The following is a 26,192-nucleotide window of genomic DNA, read 5'->3' as shown; positions in this document are numbered from 1 at the left end:
CGGAAGAACCCCAAGACTTCCAAGATGGGACCCAGAGGAGGCATTAGCAAGAAATTCTCTGGAAAGTGCTTCAACTATGGCTGAGTAGGTCACAAGTCTGAGTGCAAAAAGTCAAAGAAGCAGAAGACTAACCTTAATGAGGGAGCAGAAATGGATGACCTCTGCATTGTAATCTCTAAATTGAACCTGATGGGTTAAAACCCATGACAATGGTGGATCGATATTGGAGTCACCAGACATATCTGATGCAACAAGGAACTGTTCCACAACTTCGAATAAGTCAATGGAGATAAACTATTCATGAAAAACTCAGCAACCTTGGACATCATGGGCTAAGGAAAAGTGGTGCTGAAGCTGACCTCAGAAAAGGAGTTGACACTCAACAATGTGTTGTATGTTCTGGAGATTCGGAAGAATCTAGTGTCCAGATCGCTTCTGAGCAAGCATAGTTTTCACATTATTTTTGAGTCGGACGTAGTTATTTTGTCTAAAATAGAATGTTTTAAGGAAAGAGTTATGTCACTGATGGGTTGTTTAAGCTCAGTGTAATGACAATTACACCTAAGGTTAATAAAAGTGCGAATTCTTCCACTATATTCTTGAGTCTTCGTGTTTGTGGCCTGAAAGACTAAGACATGTTAACTACGATATATTACATAGATTAATCAACATGCGAGGCATACCTACATTCTTCCTTGACCTGAAATACAAATGTGAAATTTATGTTGAAAGAAAAATGACAAGGTCGTTTACAGCTCATCAGGTACATCAGACTTCCAATCAGTCGATCAAGAACTGAGCCAGATTGAGTGTGGTCTGCACATCAGCATCCTCAGCACACTTGGGAGGGTCCTCGGTTAAGAACCGAGCTAGATTGAGCGTGGTCAAGTAGAAGAGCATCTTCTGCTGCCACCTCTTGAAATTCAGCGCATTGAACTTTTTTCACTTTTCCCCGTGATTGATTGACATAGTTCTAATTGGGGTGGAGGGGGCTTTCATGTATTCAATTTGTTGCACCTCAACACTTTGTTCTGTGGCCATCTCAACAGAACTGAAATTTGTTTTAAGATTGTTAGACAATCTACCGGAGATATTTGAGAATTAGTCAAATCTAAACTACACTAAATTAAATTCAACTTATCTATCGAGATGACTTGAGCTGATAATCTCAGGTTGCAAGTGGAGGCTAGTTTCTGCCAAGTGCAAAGTGCAGACTGGTTGAGTAGGCAAAGAGGTTGAGTGGGCAGATCAATCGAGTGAGCAATAGAACCGACCGGGTTGTGCAGTAGATCATTTAGAGCCGACCGAGTGGTAGATCAACCGAGCAAGCAGAGCGGACTGTGAGACTGAGCAACCAAATGATAGAGTGACCAAGTGGTCAGTATGAATGGTTCACAGATCAAATAGAGAGTCCGACCGGGCAGATCGGTCGATCGGGCAAATCAGTCGAACGGGTAGAGCAGTAGATCCGGTAAAGCCAAGAGGGCTGAGAAACTGAGCAGTCCAAGAGGCCGAGTGAATGTGAGGCCGAGTTGCCGAGCGAGTGAGCGACCGAGAAAGTGAGTGGCCGAGCAAGTTTTTAGCTGGCCAGGCAGAAAAATTGAGCGGCCGGGTGACCAAGCGACCAGGCATACTTGAAGCTAGACGAGTGAATGGTTAGGCAGAGAGACCGAGCGGGCGAGCGGGCGAGCGGGCGAGCGGGTGGTCGAGTGAGCATGCAGCCGGCTGAGCGGAGAGGCTGAGCTGGTGAGCGGGTGAGCGGGCGGCCAAGTAAGCTGCAGCTGGCCAGGTAAAGAGGCCGAGCGAGCAAATGAACTAAGGCTTGCGATGGTCACAATTTCCTTGAAACAGTCGCCCCACCTCTGACTGTGCTTCGAGATTTACTCGGGTCATCTATTTTCCAGGATACAATGGTTAACCATGATTTCCACCAAACACTGATGGCCATGGTGAACTGAGTGGTACCCGATTGCTATCACAGGCACTCCGCCGAGCAAGAGTTACACTACATAGAAGGAGAGGAATGGAGGTGGAGAGCTACTGCTTCTTTTCTATGTCTCTTGCTCAAGATCATGGTCTCCCTTTATATAGGAGCACCATCCCTTATTAGCATTGAATGACGAGTAATGGTTATTCAATACCCAGGAAATAATGATAGTCGACGACCATCAATGGCTGCCCATTACTATCCGGGAGGTTACGAAATCGCCATTAACAATGGTTAATGCTTCCATTGCCTTCTTGAGTAGCAAAAAGAATCCACGTGGTAGAATGTTGGTTGTTCTACTTGGATAAATTTTGCTCCGACCGGTCCTGCGTTCGGCTTGTGCAGGTCATGTTCATACATAAGTCAACATGGTTTAGTGCAATACGGGCCCTAGATTTGCACCCTTCTTGTGCACCCACTCGTGAGAAAGAGCCTCTCTCATGCATTTGTTTACATCATTAATGCATGTGATTCGATATAAACTAACTAATATACCTTGAAACTCCCAATTTGAGACTAAAGTCCCATTCATAATGGAGAGCTTCTTCCCTATTCCACCTCTTCTCCATTCACATATATCTAACAATACCCCACATGAATGGAGATAGGGTATGTGATAGCATTTAGTAGTTGAGTCTAGTATAAAATAGGTAGGTTTTACCCTTTGAACCTTCCCTTATGAAGATCTGCTTGCTTAGTAGCTGATAGTAAACATGATGCCCTTGAACTATTATGTCGTCTATATAAGCATTGACATATCTCACCCAAAACTCTTCCTGATACAACTAAATTCTCATGAATATGTTCATTCTTGGCATGAGCACGCTTGATTCTATGAAAAGCTTTAAGAATTGTATCTCCAATTCTCTTCGAAACGACCCTACTTCTTTCTTACATAAGTGATATCTCGAGAGTAGCCATATACTCTTCTTGATCATTAAAAGCCCATCATCTTACCTTGGTCCAGTGACTATTTTATTGAATTACCCCCCACAGTGTGTTTAGTCAGTACAAATTGGTTGTCCCTTTAAACATAGTTCTTGGGATCTCCAGTCAGTATAGGTTGGATGCCCTTTGCACTAATTATTGACAACGACATCAAACTCATTTCTCGTGATGAGCTTACAACTAACTCTCCATTTAACCCTTTGATTAGTGGATCCACTAGGTTATCCTTTGACTTCATATAGTCAATAGTGATAACTCCCGTTGAGAGAAGTTATCTAATTGTATTATGTCTACGACGTAAATATCTAGATTTACCATTATACAGATGGCTCTATGTCCGACCAATTACTAATTGACTATCATAATTATGAAAATTATCGGCCCAAGTTTTGGCCATCATGGAATATCTTCTAAGAATTGCTGTAGCCATTTAGTCTCTTCACCACATTTGTCAAGAGCTACAAACTTAGATTCTATCATGAATCTGGTTATTATGGTTTGCTTAGAAGGTTTCCAAGAAATGACTATATCACCCAGAGTGAATACATATCCACTCGTAGACTTAGAGTTTTTTTATGTCAGATATCAAACTCGCATCGTTGTATCCTTTGATCACAGTAGGATATCTTGTATAGTGCAGTCAATATTCATGAGTATATCTCAAGTACCTTAGTACTCTTATTATCCCTTTCTAGTGCTCAACACTAGGATTACTCATGTATCTACTTAGTTTACTTACTGCGTAAGCTAAGTCTAGTCATGTATAACTCATTAGGTACATCAGACTTCTAATCACTTGAAAGTACTCTATCTGAGAGATACTTTCACCTTGATTTTTTCAATAGATGTCGACTCGTATCTATCGACGTTCGTTCCAACATAGTATCACCCTTAGTGAATTTTTCAAAAATCTTGTCCACGTAATGAGACTGATTAAGAACAAGTCTTTATGTTGTTTTAAGAATTTTGATTCCTAAAATCATATCAGCTAGGCCCATGTCTTTCATATCAAATCTTGAGTTCCACATATCCTTAGTGGATTTGATAATCTTATCATTACTCCCAATGATAAGTATGTTATCTACATATAGACACAAGATGACGTAGTCATTCTCTATGGCTTTCATGTAGACACATTTATCACACTCATTGATTTTGAATCCACATTCCTTCATGGCATTATCAAACTTCTCATGCCACTGCTTTGGTACTTGTTTCAAGTCATATAATAACTTCACCAATCTACAAACCTTGTTTTTCTGTCCTGACACAGAAAACCCCTCATATTGCTTCATGTAGATTTCCTCTTTTAAATCCCCATTTAGAAAGGCTGTCGTTACATCCATCTGATGTATTTTGAGATTCTATAGAGCAACTATAGCCAGTAATACTCTAATGAAAATTATTCTGGACACGAGAGAATACGTATCAAAGTAATCAAGGCCTTCTCGTTGTCGGTATCCTTTGATTACCAATCTAGCCTTATACTTATTAATTGTGCCATTTGACTTTACTTTCTTCTTGAAAATCCACTTGCAACCTAGTGGTTTACTTTTGGGAGGAAGATCCACAAGTTTCCAAGTGTGATTTTGCAAGATAGATTCTATCTCAGATGCAATTGCCTAGGGGTCTAAATGAACCAAGGCGCTCATGAGCTATTTGAAGCTCGATTCGATAAAAGCTCATTTGAGCTCGTTTAATGAGGCTCGTTAAGATAAATAAACCAAGCTCAAGCTTCACAATACTCGGCTCGTTAGCTCATGAACACATTTATTAAGCTCATGAATCAATTTTTAAATAAAAAAATAATAGTTTTAATATTGAATTGATAGATTTTACACTCTACTTATAAAAAATATAGATAAATATATTAAATTTATTTATTAGAATAAAATTATAAATTTTAATAAGAATGTTGTAATTTTCTCTAAATATATAATTTAGTTTTTAATGAATATTTAAATTTATAATTTATATTTATTAAGCTCGTTTAAGTTCGATAAAAGCTCGAATAAGCTCGTGAGCCATGAATATATTGTTAGAGTTTTTTGGTGCTAGAGGGGGGGGGGGGGGGGGAATAGCTCGTCGCGCTTTGGTTACTTGCTTCGTGATGATTATTTGCAACGAATAGTCTTCACAACAAGCTAACAATGATAATACTAGGATTTACTTGGTATCCACCTCAAGAAGAGGTGACTAATCGAAGGATCCACACGCGACACACACTCCACTAATAAAAACACTCCTTTACGATAACTACCGAAGGTGGAAAAACCTTACACAAACTCTCAATACAACAAGAAAAGAAAAAACAAGCTTATACAATACAAATATTACAAGATTTACAAAACCCTAGCTTGCTTCTTCTCCTTGTGGAATGCCTCTTGACCTTGGAAGTGCAGCAACACTTTGCTCCAAGAAAGCTTCAAGAACTGGCGTGCATAGCTGAGAGTGATCGTGAGAAGTGGAGAGGAAGAACTGTGGAGAAGGACGCTCTCCAATGACTTTATCCTACGCAACGGTCGCCTCCCAAATGATCAGCTGATCGATTGGGGAGGTTGAATCGATCGGCTGATCGATTTAGCCTTCTTCTATGCTCTCTGGAAAATGCCTAAATCAATTGACCGATCGATTCAGGCTTTCTCATAATCACGCGAGAAACCTAGTCCCCAATCGATCGGCTAATCGATTGGGAAGCGTTCTGTGCCTGTAACAAAGGCTCCCAATCGATCGACCGATCGATTGAGCCGCTTCTTGTCGTAGCACAGTGTCAATAGATCGTATGATCGATTGAACCACTGTTCAATCGATCGGTTGATCGATTGGCTTCCCCTTGACTTGCTTAAACCAAGTTTAGGGTCCCCAAATCCAACATCCGGTCAACCGTCACCTGTTGGAACCTCATGCCTAGCATTCGGTCAACTTTGACCTGCTAGGACTTCTTCACCAAGTGTCTGGTCAATACCTTTAACCTACTTGGAATTTTCTCCTCATGCCAAGTGTCCGGTCAACTTTAACCCACTTGAACTTCCACTAGATGTCTGGTCACCCTTGACCCATCTGGATTTCCTCCTGCCAAGTATCCGATCAATCCTTTGACCTACTTGGACTTTCCAACACCAGGTGTCTGGTCAACTTAGCCCACTTGGATTTTCACGTGCCAAGTATCCGGTCAATCCTTTGACCTACTTGAACTTCCCAACTCCAGGTGTCCGGTCAACCTTGACCCACCTTGATTTCCACGTGCCAAGTATTCGGTCAATCCTTTGACATACTTAGACTTTCCAACACCAGGTGTCCGGTCAACCTTGACCCACCTGGATTTTCACGTGCCTGGCTTCACTCACCAGGACTTTCACCTAGCTTCACTCACTAGGATTTTCACCTGGCATCACTCACCAAGATTTTTCCACTGTCCGGCTTCACTCACCGGGACTTTCACCTGTCTTGCTTCACTCACCAGGACTTTCACCTAGCTTCACTCACTAGGATTTTCACCTGGCTTCACTCACCAAGATTTTATTCTGCCTGGTTTCACTCACCAGGACTTTTCATCTGCCTGGCTTCACTCACCAGAACTTTCAATTTCCTAACCTCCAGTTAGGACTTTCCTAGTCAAGTATTCGATCACCCCTTTGACCTACTTGACTCTTCTTCACATCAATCTAGTCAAGCCATGACCAAAGGGGAATGTTAGATTTAGAAGAGATAGAGGGGGGTGAATAGTACTTGTCGCTTTTGTTAGAGTGTATACTAAAAGCCTAACTTTTGTAAACATTTATATAGTAGACAACATGGAGTGTGGTGTCACACTCAGAAGATCATGTTATCGGTTCTCTATAAATTATAAACAGTTGCTCGTGACTAAGATGGAAAGGAACAAACCATCAGAATAGTCGTAGTGTAATTAAGTATTAGTTTATCTTGACTAATAAATTACACTGATACACTTTAAGTGTATTGAGTAGGATCTTTTAGGTAAGTTTTTTTTGTACTGACTTAGTAAAAGAACTAAACCTTAGTTATTATGGAAGTGTGTGCTCTTAATCCTAATATAATAACAAGCACATATATTTAATATTTATTTCTTTGATTTATCAAAGGGTGAGGTTTAGCTCAATAAATCAATATGCCCGATAAGTTTGAAAATGATATTACTTATAGTGTGTGTTGTTGATTATAGAAGAAATATGTGTCCTAGTTATCTAGGTTTAGAATGTCCCCAAGAAGAGCTCATAATGATTGCCATGTTAAACCCTGCAGGTGGACCTAGTCGGACATGATAATAAAGTTGAGTGGTACTACTCTTGGAGCTAGATATTAATTAAGTGAGTTGTCAGTAACTTACTTAATTAGTGGACATTCGTAATCTTAAACACAGGGAGACTAACACACTCATGATAAGAAGGAGCCCATAATGTAATTTGGGATTGGTGCGGTAGTGCGGTAGTGCGGTAATAACTCTCTAGTAGAATGAGTTATTATCGATGAACTTGAGTTGTGTGTTCAGGGCGAACACGGGATACTCAAGCTCATCGGAAGGCCAAAACCAATTTCTCCTCTAGGTCCCTATCGTAGCCTCATTATAGCCTCAAGTCCATCCAAATGTAAGGCTCTTCTTGGTGTCCAAGAAGTGGGCCGGTCCAATGCTTGGTGATCGAGCAAGGGCCGACCACATCCTCTCCTATAGGGGCCGACCCTTTGCTTGGTGACCAAGCATGAAGGGGCCGACCACATTAATTCAAAAAGGGAGGGTTGTTTTGAATTTTTAAAATCTTCTTTTTGTAGAAAACTATAAGTTTTAAAAGAGAGATTTTAATTTTTAAAACTTTCCTTATTTGAATTAGGCCACATGTTTAAATAGAGAGTTTAAAAGATTTTAAAACTTTCCTTTTTTAACCATCCTCATGGTTTAAGAAAAAAAGGAACAGAAGTTTAAAAATTTAAATTTTCTATCACCATGTTAAAAAAGGAAATTTTATAAGAGAAGTTTTAAATTTTAAAACATGGTTTTAATTTTTAGAACTTTCCTTTTTTAACTCTTACTTTAGGAAAGAGAGCTTGTAAAATTTTATAAGAGTTTTCTTCTTGTAAAATTTTATAAAAAAATTATTATTTTTCTTTCCTAAATATGGTGGCCGGCCACCTTGCTTGGTGTCCAAGCAAGGGGACGGCCAATCCCAATCCTAAACCAAATATGATTGATCACAACCATTGATTGGCGATTAATTCAATCAAGAGGAAAGAAAGGAAAATTTAAAAGGGAAAAGGAAAAACTCTTGGATGATTTTATTTTTTGTAAAAAGTTTTTCCTTATTTGCCTTGGGCAAGTAATATAAAAGAAGGGGTGAGGGGGCTTCATGAGACACAACTCTTATTCTTTTGCTTGGGTGATCTCTTGGTGGCCGGCCCTCTTCCTTCTCCTTTTCCCTTTGCTCTCTTCTCCTTGGTGGTGGTGGTGGCCGAATTCTAGAGGAAGAGGAAGGACTCTTTTGGGTGGTGTTCATCTTGGAGGATCGTTGCCCACACGACGTCCAAGGCGAGGCGAGGAATACGGCAGAAAATCTCGAGGTCATTAGCTTACAAAGAGAAGGTATAACTAGTATTTTTCTTCTGCATCATACTAGTTATTTTTCTTTGTATGAATTCTAAATACAAGAGGCAATTTGATCTAGTTTAATCGATTTTTTTTTTATTTTGTGTTTTCTTTTTTTTTCGAATTTGTGATTCGATTGTTCTTTTTGGTTATCCTAGAGTTATTTAAGGAAATAAATATTAGCTTTCCTTAAAAGGCTTTGCCTAGGCGGTGGTGGTTGCTCCCATATCCAAGAAGGCCATGTGCCTCGCCATGCAGTCCTGGAAGCCAATTTTGGAAATTAATATTTATGGAATTAATAACCTAGGTAGATTTGAATCAATAGTGTTAAGTTCCGCTTACGATTCAAATCTAAATCATTAAGAACAGATAAGTTAAATTTGAAATCAATGATGTTAAGTTCCGTCTGTGATTCCTAATTTAACTTCTAAAGAACACAATAGGTTATTTAAGAAAGGGTTCGACACTTGTACAAAAATTTTTGTACAGTGGAACCGATATGTTTTCTTAGGATTAACCAACAATTGGTATCAGAGCTAGGGTTTGCCTCTGTGTATTTTTAGAATTCAAATAGGTTATGCACATGTCATACATAATTTAGGCAGGATAGTAGTAGGATGTGCTAACTCTTTGGTTGCAGGCTCCAATTATTATGGCTTATTGTTATTGTGTGTGATTGGACCATTGGACATGTCAAGGGCATTATTTGTGTGCATGATTGTATGTATAAAATACAGCAGGAGCTGTATTATTTTTAGAATTTTATTTTTTGTTCGATCTAGAATACATGTACATTCCCTCGTGGAATATATGATCGATATATGTAAAATTCTATTTTTGTCGCGGATCGGATTCTTGCGAGACGTGGTACTTTTGGAGCATCAGAGGCGCAGCGGAATAAGAAGCGAGATGGATGCGACGATTCGATCCAATGGCGGTGACTAAAGATTGCAGCAGCTAGGGTTGGAGCATACCGAAGACAGTGATGGAAAATGCCATAATAGTTAGAAAATTAATTTCTAAATTTATTGCTTTTATTTACTGTGATGTTTATATGCATGTGATGTATGCTAGGATAGGTTAAAAATCCTCATTTTTAAATAACTAAGTGGGAGAGAGATTTTAATAAATCCCATGGTCTCCATTACTGATTTGTAAGTGATGCAACAAGCTTGCGTGTTGGCTCTGAGTGCCTCCCTCCACAACGGATGGGTTTGTTGCGGATCACTATATTAAACTTCCTTTTATGGATGGTTATAGGAAATTATTTAGGAGCGTGTGATCTTCTCCAATTGAAGGGGCACAATCCTATTTAATGGACTTAGTATCAAGTAATGGTATACACTTAGACACATTCAATAGTATCCTCCCCAACGGAGTCACTACTATTGTCTTGTGTGACCAAAGTGAAACCAACTATTAATTTTATTTGTCATAAAGTTAGGATGACAAGATTATAAAATTAATGGATCACACCCTCCTCTTACAAATGATGAATTTGTATACGTCCACATTAATGTGACATGCAATATTCACGGTGATTTGAGGTGTTGGTTAATTTAAAATAGTATTGTTTGAGGAATCAATATTATTCTAAATTTAGAGTCTTGACCAAAGTTTATTTTGTGATTCTTAGGATGACTTTCAACCCACTAGCCATTATACGGAAAGAGAACAAACTTACTGGTCCCAACTATATTGATTGGAAAAGAAACCTGGACATTGTTCTTACTGCTGAAAGCTATAAGTTTGTACTGACTGAGGCTTGCCCTGATGCACCTGACGGTGACTCTACCCCAGAGGAGATTGAGTATCATAAGAAATGGGTAAAAGCTGATGAGATGGCGCGGTGTTACATTTTGGCATCTATGTCAAATGTATTGCAACATCAGCATCAAGATTTACCAACAACTTATGATATAATGAACAATCTCAAAGAACTCTTTGGGCACCAGAGTCGGACTGCTAGGCAAGAGACAATGAGGAAGCTCATGACAGCCACCATGTCTGAGGGGACACCCGTAAGGGATCATATCCTCAAAATGATAGCTTATCTAAATGAAATACAAGTCCTTGGAGGAGAAATAGACGGGGAAACCCAGGTCGATATAATTCTCCAAACGCTACCCAGAAGTTTTAAGCAGTTCCGCCTGAACTATAACATGAACAAAAGAGAGTATACGTTGGCGGAACTTCTGACAGAACTACAGGCAGCAGAAGGAATATTTCGTCACAGTTCTCAGATTCACTATGCTGAAAATGGTTCTACTTCTAAGTCGAAAGGCAAGAAGAAGAAGAAACAGGTCTTTTCAGCAAAGAAGGTGAATAAACCTCAGAGTATAGGACAGAAAGCTGGAATGCAGAGCCAAAGATGCATTAGAACTGGTTCATTCTGATTTGTGTGGTCCTATGTCTATCCAGGCAAGAGGTGGTTATGAATACTTCGTCTCCTTTATAGATGATTGTTCAAGATACGGATATATTTACCTAATGCGCCGCAAGTCTGAATGCTTTGACAAGTTCAAAGAATATAGGATTGATGTGGAGAAACGTCTTGGTAAAAGTATCAAGACACTACGGTCTGACCGTGGTGGCGAATACCTCTTTGGAGAGTTTATGAATTACTTATCAGAAGTCGGGATTCAATCCCAATTGTCTGCACCTGGTACACCCCAGCAGAATGGTGTGGCAGAACGAAGGAATAGGACTCTTATGGAAATGGTTAGATCAATGATGAGTTATTCAGAATTACTGAATTCGTTTTGGGGATATGCTTTAGAAACAGTAGTGTACATTCTGAATATGGTACCTTCTAAAACAGTTCCTTCTACACCCATGGAATTATGGAATGGGCGCAAGCCTAGTCTGAATCATATCCGGATATGGGGAAGTCCAGCACATGTGCTGAAGGGAGATACTGATAAGTTGGAATCACGTACAAAAGTTTGTCTGTTTATGGGATATCCTAAGGGAACGAAAGGTGGTTTGTTTTATAATCCTAAAAATCAGAAGATCATTGTTAGCACCAATGCTCAATTTTTAGAAGAAGATTATGTAATGAACCATAAGCCCATGAGTAAAATAGTTCTAGAAGAAATTAGAGAGGACACGTCTACTTTAGTACCAACAGTACAAGATGAAGTACCAGAAGAAACTGCAACACATGTCACACATGATACACAACCACAGACTGTGCCTCGTCGTAGTGGGAGGGTTGTAAGGCAACCTGAGAGATTTATGTTTTTGGGAGAGTCTTCGGACTTCATCCCGGGTAAACATGAACCTGATCCCCGGACATATGATGAAGCACTCCAAGATATAGATGCAGTATCTTGGCAAAAGGCAATGAATTCTGAAATAGAGTCTATGTACTCTAATAAGGTCTGGGAGTTTGTAGAACCACCTGATGGTGTAAAAGCTGTTGGATGCAAGTGGATCTACAGAAGAAAAAGAGGGACAAATGGGAAGGTAGAAACCTTCAAAGCAAGGCTTCTTGCGAAAGGGTATACTCAAAAAGAGGGAATTGACTATGAGGAGACTTTTTCGCCGGTAGCCATGCTTAAGTCTATCCGGATACTCTTATCCATTGCTGCTCATATGGATTATGAGATTTGACAAATGGATGTCAAGACAACTTTCCTTAATGGAAGTCTTGAAGAAAACATCCATATGAAGCAACTAGAAGGGTTCATTGAAAAAGGCAAAGAGCATCTAGTGTGCAAGCTTAATCGGTCCATTTACGGATTGAAGCAAGCTTCAAGATCTTGGAACATCCGGTTTAATGAAGTAATCCAGTCATTTGAATTTATTCAGTGTCCAGATGAGTCTTGTGTATACAAAAAGTGTAACGGAAACGTGGTGGTATTTCTTGTACTATACGTAGATGATATTTTGTAATTGGCAACAATGTCAAGGTATTATCGGGCGTAAGGGTATGGTTGTCCAAACAATTTGATATGAAGGACTTAGGAGATTGTGCACACATTCTTGGGATCAAAGTTATAAGGGATCGCAAGAAAAGAATGTTGTGCCTATCCCAAGCTTAATATATAGATACGATCCTTGCTCGTTTTAGCATGCAAAATTCCAAGAAAGGTTTCTTACCTTTTAGACATGGAGTAGCCTTATCTAAAGAGATGTCCCCGAAGACATCAAAGGAGATTGAGGACATGAAGGCAGTTCCTTATGCTTCGGCTATAGGAAGCCTTATGTATGTAATGCTGTGTATGAGACCTGATATCTGTTTTGCCGTGGGCATGGTTAGCAGATATCAGAGTAACCCTGGACAAGGACATTGGACTGCAGTAAAGCATATATTAAAGTACCTGAGTAGGACTAGAGATTATATGCTAGTTTACCAAGTAGACGATTTGCTCCTTGTGGGTTACACGGATTTGGATTTTCAATCAGATAGGGACAATAGTAAGTCTACGTCAGGCTATGTGTTTACTCTAGGAGGTGGAGCCATTGCATGGAGGAGTGTTAAGCAGAAATATGTCTCAAACTCAACAATGGAAGCTGAGTATGTTGCAGCCTCTGAGGCAGCAAAAGAAGCCGTATGGCTCAGGAACTTTCTAATGGACTTAGATGTGATTCCTGGTTTGCCCAAGATCATCACAATTTATTGTGATAATAGCGGTAAAGTTGCAAACTCGAAGGAACCACGAGCTCATAAGGCAAGTAAACATATAGAACGCAAGGACGACCTGATACGAGACATCGTCAAGCGAGGAGAAGTTGTCGTCGCCAAGATTGCATCAGAAAATAACCTAGCAGATCCTTTCACAAAGGCCCTTCCGGCGAAAGCTTTTGATCGACATATGGAGGGGATGGGAATAAGATGTAAGGCAACAGATATGGCAGCTTAGTTTTTTAGTATAAGTGGGAGATTGTTAGAGTGTATACTAAAAGCCTAGCTTTTGTAAACATTTATTTGTTGAAATAAAAGAATCACATTGGTCAATATCTGTATTTATTTATTAAATGTAATTGTTCAATTAATTTATATAGTAGAGAACATGGAGTGTGGTGTCACGCTTAGAAGACCATGTTGTCGGTTCTCTATAAATTATAAACAGTTGCTCGCGACTAAGATGGAAAGGAACAAACCATCAGAATAGTCGTAGTGTAATTAAGTATTAGTTTATCTTGACTAATAAATTACACTGATACACTTTAAGTGTATAGAGTAGGATCATTTAGGTAAATTTTTTTTGTACTGACTTAGTAAAAGAACTAAACCTTAGTTATTATGGAAATGTGTGCTCTTAATCCTAATATAATAACAAGCACATATATTTAATATTTATTTCTTGGATTTATCAAAGGGTGAGGTTTAGCTCGATAAATCAATATGCCCGATAAGTTGGGAAATGATATTACTTATAGTGTGTGTTGTTGATTATAGAAGAAATCTGTGACCTAGTTATCTAGGTTGAGAATGTCCCCAAGAGGAGCTCATAATGATTGCCATGTTAAACCCTGCAGGTGGACCTAGTCTGACATGACAATAAAGTTGAGTGGTACTACTCTTGGAGCTAGATATTAATTAAGTGAGTTGCCAGTAACTTACTTAATTAGTGGACATTTGTAATCTTAAACACAGGGAGACTAACACACTCATGATAAGAAGGAGCCCATAATGTAATTTGGGATTGGTGCGGTAGTGCGGTAGTGCGGTAATAACTCTCTAGTGGAATGAGTTATTATCGATGAACTTGAGTTGTGTGTTCGGGGCGAACACGGGATACTCAAGCTCATCGGAAGGCCAAAACTAATTTTTCCTCTAGGTCCCTGTCGTAGCCTCATTATAGCCTCAAGTCCATCCAAATGTAAGGCTCTTCTTGGTGTCCAAGAAGTGGGCCGGTCCAATCCTTGGTGATCAAGCAAGGGCCGGCCACATCCTCTCCTATAGGGGCCGGCCCTTTGCTTGGTGACCAAGCATGAAGGGGCCGACCACATTAATTCAAAAAGGGAGGGTTATTTTGAATTTTTAAAATCTTCTCTTTGTAGAAAACTATAAGTTTTAAAAGAGAGATTTTAATTTTTAAAACTTTCCTTATTTGAATTAGGCCACATGTTTAAATAGAGAGTTTAAAAGATTTTAAAACTTTCCTTTTTTAACCATCCTCATGGTTTAAGAAAAAAAGGAAAAGAAGTTTTTAAATTTAAATTTTCTATCACCACATTAAAAAAGGAAATTTTATAAGATAAGTTTTAAATTTTAAAACATGGTTTTAATTTTTAGAACTTTCCTTTTTTAACTCTTACTTTAGGAAAGAGAGCTTGTAAAATTTTATAAGACTTTTCTTCTTGTAAAATTTTATAAAAAAATTATTATTCTTTTTTTCTAAATATGGTGGCCTGCCACCTTGCTTGGTGTCCAAGCAAGGGGCCGGCCAATCCCAATCCTAAACCAAATAGGATTGATCACAACCATTGATTGGTGATTAATTCAATCAAGAGGAAAGAAAAGGAAAAATTAAAAGGGAAAAGGAAAAACTCTTGGATGATTTTATTTTTTGTAAAAAGTTTTTCCTTATTTGCCTTGGGCAAGTAATATAAAAGAAGGGGTGAGGGGGCTTCATGAGACACAACTCTTATTCTTTTGCTTGGGTGATCTCTTGGTGGCCGGCCCTCTTCCTTCTCCTTTTCCCTTTGCTCTCTTCTCCTTGGTGGTGGTGGTGGCCGAATTCTAGAGGAAGAGGAAGGACTCTTTTGGGTGGTCTTCATCTTGGAGGATCATTGCCCACACGACGTCCAAGGCGAGGCGAGGAATACGGCAGAAGATCTCGAGGTCATTAGCTTACAAAGAGAAGGTATAACTAGTATTTTTCTTCTGCATCATACTAGTTATTTTTCTTTGTATGAATTCTAAATACAAGAGGCAATTAGATCTAATTTAATCGAATTTATTTTTTGTTTTTGTTTTTTTTTCTTTTTTAAATTTGTGATTCGATTGTTCTTTTTGGTTAACCTAGAGTTATTTAAGGAAATAAATATTAGCTTTCCTTAAAAGGCTTTGCCTAGGCGGTGGTGGTTGCTCCCATATCCAAGAAGGCCATGTGCCTCGCCATGCAGTCCTGGAAGCCAATTTTGGAAATTAATATTTATGGAATTAATAACCTAGGTAGATTTGAATCAATATGTTAAGTTTCGCTTGCGATTCATATCTAAACCATTAAGAACAGATAAGTTAAATTTGGAATCAATGATGTTAAGTTCTGTCTGCGATTCCTAATTTAACTTCTAAAGAACACAATAGGTTATTTAAGGAAAGATTTGACACTTGTACAAAAATTTTTGTACAGTGGAACCGGTACGTTTTCTTAGGATTAACCAACAGCTTTCACGCGTTTCAGATTCGAAAAACTCGACGAGTAAAGCAGCGGAATTAAGAAAGTACACACACAGAAACCCAAGTGTTTTTACTTGGTTCGGAGCCTTGGGCGACTCCTACTCCAAGGCCCATGCTCGTTGAGTGTTTACTTTGGGCAATTCACTATCAGATCACAAAGTACAAATATGGACTACAAAACTGAAATAAGAAAGCTATACTGACAACATAGTTAGAGAAAATAAAGTTCTGGGTTGTTGGGGACTTGTCGTAGCTTAGTCGGAGTGTCTCGTGGGTAGTGTATAGCTGAAGGATGGCTCGGTGATTATTCTACTGAGCTACTGGTCGAATGCCCCATATAAAGGCTATTGGAGTCTCCTCAAAGCCCCTTGACGACGCCTCCAACGAGTCGAGTCAGCCACGCGGATGAGCGTTGAATTCTTCGTAGCCTATCCGGTTGAAGGCGCCTCCATATACCTTGAGGGCACCTCCAGCTCCGTCCGAGACACCTCCAGCTCCGTCCGAGACACCTCCAGCTCCGTCCGAGACACCTCCAGCTTTTCTACGTGTGTTGCATCTGCCTTGCACCCGAGGCACCTCCAAGCTCCATGAGGGTGCCTCGGGTACTGTTCATCTGAGGCAAATCTTGCTCCTTTGTCCCTGCACAACATGTTAGTCTCCAAACCAACCACATATCCTGCAAAAAAAGTTAGCACATACAATAAACATAATATGAAAGTTTGACAGTCATGGACTGCCCGATTCTGACTTAGGATTTCCTACAGGAAACCCTAGGTCGAACCGACACCTACTATTCCCTCTTCCGGGGAACGCGCCCTCACCTACTCCACTCAGGAGAGTTTACCTTTTGCCAGTTCAGTCCTTCAAACCGACTAGACTTTTTCTCAAAGTCCGATACTTTTGGTCTTCATGCTGGACGTTTGGTCCACGACCCGTCTAGACTTTCACCTGGTTCGCGACACCAGGATTTCAACTTAGGGTTGCCGCCCCCTAGGATTTTTGCCCGAACCTCCGACCCACCAAGACTTTCCACTTACGGTTACCACCCCCTAGGATGTAGGGTTGCCACCCCCTAGGGTTTTCAACTTACCTAACCGCAGCTAGGACTTTTGCCTAAGTACACTTAGGACTTTTCTTGCATAGCTCATTCAACATATCAAATAACAAAACACCTTAACTTTGAACCCTTTGACGTAATCAAAACACAGGTTCGATCGTCGGATGCTTCCCGCATCAACAATCTCCCCCTTTTTGATTATGACAACACGGTTTAAAGTTAAGTAAAAAATATGACAATAGATAATAAATCTAAACATAAGCATGAAAAAATTTGTAACACTTATACTCCTCCTTATGTGTAACACTTATACTCCTCCTTATGTTTAATTTCTTAATTTTCTTAACTAGTCTAACTAGTCTTAACTTTGACTCTCCTCTCCCCCTTTGACATAAATCAAAAAGAACAAGTAGAGAGAAAAATAGAAAAATATTCTATGTAATTCTAAGCTCCCCCGGAAGTGTGGCACTTTAAAGTTGAAAATGACTTAGCGTTTCAAAAAAAAGTTGTTTTGAAAAATATTTAGCTAAATTTTGAAAAAAACTTTGAAAAATACTTATCTAAATATGAAATACTTTTGAAACATATTTAGCTAAATTTGAAAGGCTTTTGAAAAAATATTTTTGAAGGTACTTAGCTTAATTTTGACAAAAATTTAGCTAAACTTAAGCTTTTGAAAATAATTGCTCTGGAAGATACTTAGCTAAATTTGAAAAGCCTTTGTAAAATTTTGAAACCCCTTTAAAAGTGTTGATAAATACTTAACTTTTTAGAAGGATTTTCATAAAAGCTTAGCTTTGAAAATATTTATATTTTTAACAGAGATTTACTAAATTTTGAAAGTAAATATTTTGTCATGTACTTAGCTTTTAACTTAATGTAGATTTTGATAAAAAGCTTTATCTTAAGAAAATTTAATAGAATCTTACATTTAAAGTTAAAAACTTAACAAAACAAACTTAGCTCCCCATTCACTCCCCCTTGATTAATTCCTTAATAAATTCGTAGGGTCCTAGAGTCCAAAACATGTAGATTATCAAAAACTTAACGATAGAATTGTTTATTTTCCTAATTTTTCATCTCACTCTTTCTAAGTTATCAAGCATGTTCAGCTTATGAGTGAGTGTGAGATGGAATTACTTGTAATTAAAATCTTGTGTTTTATAATAACATTTTGATTTTCAGATTTTAAAATCTGAGTAAACATTTAGTGTTTTGGAGCTTCAAAAATATATTAAAAATTAATAATCATCCATATTAAATGAATTAGATATAATTAAGGTTTTGAATATTTAATAGTTTTAAAACTTGATTATGATTTGAGGATTTTATTATGATTTCAGAAATTAATTATGTTAAATTAAAAAAATTAATTATCATTAAGATTTTTAAATATAATTTGAAGATTAATTATTATCTTAAAATTAATTAATGATGATTTGTGAAATTAATTAAGATTATAATTTAAGAAAATGAAATTTTAATAATTTATAATTTGAAGATTTAATTATGATTTTAAAAATTCTAATTTTTTAGATAATGATTTTGAAATTGATAATAATTTTAAAAATTAATTGTAATTTTGAAATTAATTATGATTTTAAAAGTTAATTAAGTATGATTAATTAGATTAAAGTTAGTTGATTTTGACTACATTCATCCTAAATCTATCTCACCCGATTATAAATTATCAATCAGGGAATCTTGAGTAGTTTTGTGAGATGATTATCTTTTATTTTAAATTATTTCTAAGGATTAATTTACATTTGAGTTAAACTTAGGTTTTCCAATTGGTTAATTAAATATACATTTCGAAAATTGGCTCCTAGGCTGTGGCGAGGCAGTAGGCCTTCTTGGGTATGAGATCATCCACCACTTCTAGACAGAGCCTTTCAAAGAAAATATATATTTAATTTTCCTTTTTAAAACCCCTAGGTTTAACTAAACAAGTGTAAATTACACCTAGGTCCTTAATCTATCATAATTTAAGCATGTACAAAAACAATAAAAGCAATCATCAACCAAATTTAAAAATGGTCTTTCTATTGGCTCCCCCTGGATCATAGCCTCGATATGGTCTATCAAGGTAATGAGCTTGATCCTTGGGGACCCAATACTATCCAAGTCCGACTTGATTAGTCAGATTTGACTTGGGGACCCATGCTTGGACCACTTTTTTGTTTGATCTATGAACTAGGGATAAATATGATTTGTATTTTCTTTTAGTATTAAATCCAAGTCCGGATTTGTTGTAAACGGCTCGCTGTTTTCTAAGAATCAGATCAAGATTCTTGGAACTTAGGGTGAACCGTTCCAACGTGTCCTTGAGTTCTTTAACTTGAGTTTTCAAATTAGAATTTTCTTCCTCAAGTTGTTGGACTTGAGTTGAACTTCCAATTTGAACCGACTCAGTCAAAGAGCTCGAGTTAGTCGCTTCCTTAAGGACTGTTATCTCCTTTTGGTGTGACTTGACTTGGACGTTGGATTTAGCCAATTTCTTTAACAAGTGCAGAACTAATTTTTGTAAATCGTCTAATTGAGTCTCGGCAAGTAGAGAACTTACAACGGGGTTAAGTCCTTCGGAAACGGATACGGATCCGTGACTTCGCTCGGACTCAGTTTCTGATTCGCTCTCGATTTCGGACTCGAACTCGGACTCGGTTTAGACGATGTTCGCTTGTACCGGTAGAGCAAGAAAGCTTGTTTGTTCTTCTTCGTCAGTCTTAGATTCATCTAATGACTCGGACCACATTGCCTTCAACACTTTCTTTCTTCGTTGCTTTTTATTTGGACAATCCGTCTTGTAGTGCGCCTTTTGGTTACAGCTGTAGCAGGTGACTCCAGGCTTGACTTTCGTGTTCGTTAGAGTAACCTTTTTCATTTTGCATATCTTTCGTACGAGCCTTACTAGTTCGGAAATAACCTCGTCGTCGTCCTCTGCGTCCGATTCGTCTTTGGATTCGGGTTTGGTTTTGTGCTTTGTTTTAGCTTCCCAAGTTCTGCTTTTACTTGTAATCAAGGTAATACCCTTCTCAGCTGGACGTGCATTAGTCTATTCATGCAATTCGAACTCGGAGAAAAGTTCATCAAGTTTAATTAAAGATAAATCCTTGGAAACTTTGTAAGCATCAACCATGGATGCCCACAAAGTGTTCCTCGGAAAAACGTTAAGCGCGTACCTTATTACGTCGCGATTTTCTATTCTCTGGCCGATTGCATGAAGACCATTCAGTAGGTCTTGGATGCGTGCGTGAAGTTGGCTCGCCATCTCTCCTTCCTGCATTTTTAAGTTATACAATTTATTAAGCAATAAATGACGCTTGCTTACCTTCGTGTCGGGATTGCCCTCGTGCAGCTCGATCAATTTTTCCCACAACTCTTTAGCACTTGAGAAGGGTCCGACTCTGTTCAGTTCTTCTTTTGTTAACACGCATTGTAGCATATAGCTTGCTATGGTATCGGCTTCAACTTTCTTCCTTATGCTCGTATCCCAGTTGATGCATGAGATTAGTTCTCTAGTGTTGTCATGTGGAAGCTCGAGACCGGTCTGGATAATGATCCACATCTCGACTTGTGTCTTGAGGTGGTATTCCATCCGGTTCTTCCAATAGAAAAAGTCTTCACCGAAAAAGAATGGCGGACGGACCGTGCTAAAACTGTAACGACCACCCTTCTTACTACTACTACTACTACTCTCTAAGGTGACTGTTACTTAACTATTAACTCTACTTAACCGGTGTGATTGAAACCACGAGGAATCCCTACCGAAAAATTTCGGCAGAGTCTCCCTTGTACCGGTGACCATGAACATCAATACATTCACAGTATACACAGCCACAGGCGGCTGGAAATATATCAAACACCGACGCAGTTTAATATGTGACAAAAACTAATCACAACCACACAGTAATAAGACACAATAACTAAAAAAAAACTAATCTAGCAATGGTAAATGAATAAAGCTCCAACAGTAGAAACAACCAAACAAACAATGCGGAATAGACTCAATAGCAACACCAGAAAAATAGAAACAACTCTTTATCAATCTCTATTGACATAAAACATAAAGTGTGACTCAATTCCCCTGATCTCTCCCACAGTCCACGCATCACACACCATCCGCACCACCTTGTCGCCTTCCTTGCTATATCTTTTCCTTTCCTTTATTTGCAGTAAGAGGAAGTGCAATCTATAAGCAAAATTTGCTTAGTAAGCGCTATCTAACTCACAAAAACATGAATATGCATGTTTACAGAAAGAACTAGAAACTATATGCTCTAAAAGAAAGTAAAGCATAAATATATCTGCTCATGTCAAACTAATAGCAAAGAAAAGCTAAGGAATCTACTCATGTAATTCTAATAGCTAATCATGCTATACAAGGATAAAATCGCATGCTGGTAGATAAAGCTAATCATGCTTAATATCTAATCAGGAAACAAACAAAACTAATATTGCATGCTAGAATTCAAAAGAAGCTAAACTTTCTGACTCTAAGCATAAATGAAGCTTATTTTATTTGTTTCAAAACTTATACTTTATTACTTTAAAATAATAATCAACTTCTCTTGGGCCCAGGCTTAGTACCAATGCGCGCTCTTTAATAGGGACTGTGGTAGCTAGTCATCAGTCCTATGAGGGTAAAGACCTTGGTCTTACTAGGGCCAAGACCTTGGAATTGGTCACCTGGATTTGTTTAACGACAACCTTGGAAGTCGGGTACTAGCCTTTTCAAAGTAAAATATCTTAATTACTTTTCTTTAAATGTCTTGACATTTTATCAAGCACCTTGTGTGCCAAAATCCCTAAGTCTTGACTTTGGGATCTACTTAAGGCATTGGCCTTTTTTTTTTCTTTATATTTCTTATACTTGTTATCTTTTAATATTCATATAATAAAATGCCTTGGCATTCCTTCTAGCACTTGGTGTGCTGCGGATTCTAATTCCAGAATTCGGAATCCCATAGAACCCTTAATCTTGTTTTTCTTACAGCACACATTATAGCAAGGAAAGTCTAAACTAAATGCTATATATGTATATATATGCTATTCCTGCTCATCCACATCTAAAAGTAAAAAGAGAACAAAATCAACATACTACACTTATAAAAATCTGCACTTAAGCTCAATAAAAATGCTTAATAAAATTCTGCAATATAACTTAATAAAATCTGCACATGATCAGCTAAGGGTAAATGAAAACAAAACATGCTCAGCTAAGGTAAGTTCAAACAACAAAGGAAAAACTAGAAACTCTATCTATCATGTTTCCTTTTTTGTTATAGTACATACGTTTACCATCAGATTTTGCTTGATCTATAGACTTGTTACATGTGCTCCTAATATGGCCATTACTGCAGTTACAAACTAAGAAAGAAGGCCAATTTCATTTTTTTTTTTGTGTGAACTACATGCATCTTAAAGGAATTATCCCACATACAAAGAAGGAATATACAAGCTCCATCGACATCTTGCTTTCTAAACTTCAAGTATTTAACTTTATCATCAAGCACAATGCAGGCAACTCAAAGATGATCAGTGCCACAGCAAATTCGGTGATCTCATATTCAACCTAGCAGGTTCGGAATTAATGGTCATGGCAGCAACCAACACAAGCAACCCGAAACTATAGCTCTTCCCCTGTTCAATGTCAACTGCCCTATATCTAAAGGAACAAAAATGCCTAGTTCATACAATTATTTCCCTTCTTTGAAGTACACGGCAACAAACACACAAGCGATTTCACATCATGCTTCAAAAATCAAAAGACAAAAGGAAACATCAAACGAATCCGGAACCACTCTTACCGCAGGTGAGTAAGCGACTTACCTTGGGTTTCTTGGACTTACAGTCGGAAAGAGAGATCTAGGGTTTCAGGTAGATGAGAATCCCGGCGGCTTCTTTGCGTCCGCGTGCTCTCCACGACGAGAGGGCCATAGTTGGATGAAGACCGGCCGGAAAAAGGCCTAGCTCCGTCGCCTTCTCCGCCCGAACAGTGGAGTCGTCGCCGTTCGCGAGCGAGGAGGAGAAGAGAGGTTCGGGAGTTTTAGGTCACGGGAAAAACTTAAGTCCTCTCTTAATAACTTGGTATTTGATTATCAACTATAGCTTATATATTTGTCGTTGCCTATCTAATTAGCACCGACCACTAGCCCAGTTGGTCAGCCAACTTTTAACCGAATCAAATGTTTGGGCTTCGATTCCTCCGCCGCGCACTTTTTATTCCAATTTATTTTAAACGTTCCAACTATAGCTTAAATATATTTCACTTCCTAATTTACCAGCAACGACCGCCAGCACAGTTAGTTAGCCGGGTTTTGACCGAGTCAAAGGTCGTTGGTTCAAACCTCGGCTTGGACATTTTTTTGTCAAAACTTCTTTCGTTTAGTAAAAATACCAAACGACCTCCAAAAATTACATAAAAATACTATAAAAATTTCTAAAAATCTCTAGAATATTTTAAAAGCATTTTCAAATATTTTTAAGGACATTTAGAACTCGAAATAGGAAAAATTGGGTTGTTACAATTCCCCATACCTTATAAAAAGTTCGTCCTCGAATTTAGAACAATTCTGGATACTTTTGTCTCATACTGTCCTCAAGGTCCCAAGTGACTTCCTCGTGCTTCTGGTTCTGCCAGATGACCTTCACTAGTGGCACTTTTTTGTTTCTTAGTCTCTTGACTGCTCTGTCCACTATCTGTGTAGGTCTGCTCTCGTAGCTAAGATCCTCTTGGATCTGCACTGACTGAAGCTGAATCACTTGGCTATGGTCGTGGAGACACTTCTTTAGCATGGAGACATGAAATACATTATGTATTGCCGACATGTCCTGTGGTAAGTCCAGCTTGTATGCTACTTTCCCAATCCTTTCTGTGATCAGGTAGGGTCCTACATAACGAGGACTTAATTTGCCCATCTTACCAAATCTCATCACTCCCTTCATCGGAGCAACTTTGAGAAAGACTGAATCCCCTACTTGGAATTCAAGTTGCCTATGGCATGTGTCAGCATAACTCTTTTGTCTACTCTGGGCAGTCTCAATTCTCTGTCTGATCTTCTGAATAGCCTGAGTAGTCTCATCTATCAGCTCTGTCTGAATGCCCAGTTCCACTAACATCTCTCTTCTTTCACCTACTTCTTGCCAGTAAATGGGTGAACTGCACCTCCTGCCATACAACGCCTCATAAGGTGCCATCTTGATGGTGGCTTGATAGCTGTTGTTGTAGGCAAATTCAGCTAAGCATAGATACTTGCACCAACTTCCCTTGAAATCTAGTGCACAAGCTCTGAGCATATCTTCTAGAATTTGATTTACTCGCTCTGTATGTCCATCAGTCTGAGGATGGAAGGCTGTGCTGAACTTGAGTTTGGTGCCTAGTGTAGTCTGAACACACTCCCAAAAGTGAGAGGTGAAACGCCCATCTCTGTCAGACACAATAGATTTAGGAATTTCATGAAGTCTGATCACTTCCTTGACGTACAGTTGTGCCAACTGCTCTATAGAGTGGGACACCTTGATGGCTAGAAAATGAGCAGACTTGGTCAATCGGTTTACTATTACCCATATCGCATCATATCCATTTGTGGTTCTTGGGAGACCTGTTATGAAGTCCATGGATATGTCTTCCCACTTCCACTCTGGTATAGGAAGAGGCTGTAGAACTCCTCCTGGTCTCTGGTGTTCTTCTTTGACCCTGTCAGGCAGGTACTGGCATATTTAGCTACATCTCTTTTGAGTCCAGACCACCAGAACCTCTGTTTCACGTCTTGGTACATCTTGGTAGAACCAGGATGCATGGAGTATGGTGTACTATGAGCTTCTTCTAGAATCTTCTTTCTCAGCTCTTCATCATTGGGGACACAAAGGCGGCTCCCTTGATAAAGAATTCCACTGTCTGATACTCGAAACTCCGAATTTTCTTCTTTCTGTATCCCCTGCTTGATCTTCTGGATGTCTGGATCTTCACTTTGCTTTCTCTGTATATCCTCAAGCAGGGTAGACTCTAAGGTTGAGAGTTGCCCATAAATAATTTCAATACCAGAATCTGACAACTCCTTCTGCAGTGGTAGGGCTAATGATGACAAAGACGTCAGGGATGCACTGGATTTTCTGCTTAGTGCATCTGCCACTTTATTAACTTTGCCTGGGTGATAGAGGATTTCACAGTCATAATCTTTGACCAACTCTAGCCACCTACGCTGTCTCATGTTTAAGTCCTTCTGAGTGAAGAAGTACTTAAGACTCTGATGGTCTGTGAAGATTCTGCACTGAACGCCATACAAATAATGTCGCCAGAGTTTTAGTGCAAAGACCATAGTTGCCATCTCAAGATCATGAGTGGGGTAGTTCTTTTCATAATCTTTGAGTTGTTTGGAAGCATAAGCTATCACTTTTCCTTCCTGCATGAGTACAGCTCCTAAGCCTATCTTGGAAGCATCACTGTAGATGTCAAAACTCTTGTCACTTTCTGGGGCTGTCAGAATAGGAGCATTGGTCAGTCTCCTCTTGAGCTCTTGGAAACTCTGCTCACATTTATCTGACCATTCAAACTTCTTGTTCTTCCTGGTTAAGCCCGTTAGTGGAGAAGCTATCCTGGAAAAGTCCTCCACAAATTTCCTGTAGTACCCAGCTAAACCAAGGAAGTTTCTGATCTCCCTGGCGTTCTTGGGTCTACTCCAGTTGTTGACCGCTTCTATTTTGGCTGGATCCACTTGGATGCCTTCTTTAGAAATTATGTGACCTAGAAATGCCACCTGATCTAACCAGAACTCGCACTTTGAGAATTTAGCATAAAGCTGCTTTTGCTGAAGAGTCTGCAGTACTATCCTCAAGTGCGTGTCATGCTCCTCTGGGGTTCTGGAATAGATTAGAATGTCGTCGATGAACACAATGACAAATTTGTTAAGGTATTCTCTGAACACTCTGTTCATTAAGTCCATGAAGACCGCTGGTGCATTAGTCACACCAAAAGGCATGACTACGAACTCGTAGTGTCCGTATATGGTCCTGAAAGCCGTTCTGGGTATATCCCTTTCTTTCACTTTCAGCTGATGGTACCCAGAGCGCAGGTCTATCTTTGAGAACACTGTTTCCCCTCTCAACTGATCAAATAAGTCGTCGAACCTGGGAAGGGGGTACTTGTTCTTGATTGTCACTTGATTCAGAGCTCTATAATCTATGCACATCCGCATAGATCCGTTCTTCTTCTTGACAAACAACATAGGAGCTCCCCATGGTGAATGAC

Source organism: Zingiber officinale, chromosome 7A (genome assembly GCF_018446385.1).
Source record: "Zingiber officinale cultivar Zhangliang chromosome 7A, Zo_v1.1, whole genome shotgun sequence".
NCBI classification, from domain to species: Eukaryota; Viridiplantae; Streptophyta; class Magnoliopsida; order Zingiberales; family Zingiberaceae; genus Zingiber; species Zingiber officinale.
This window is presented reverse-complemented; position numbering follows the sequence as displayed.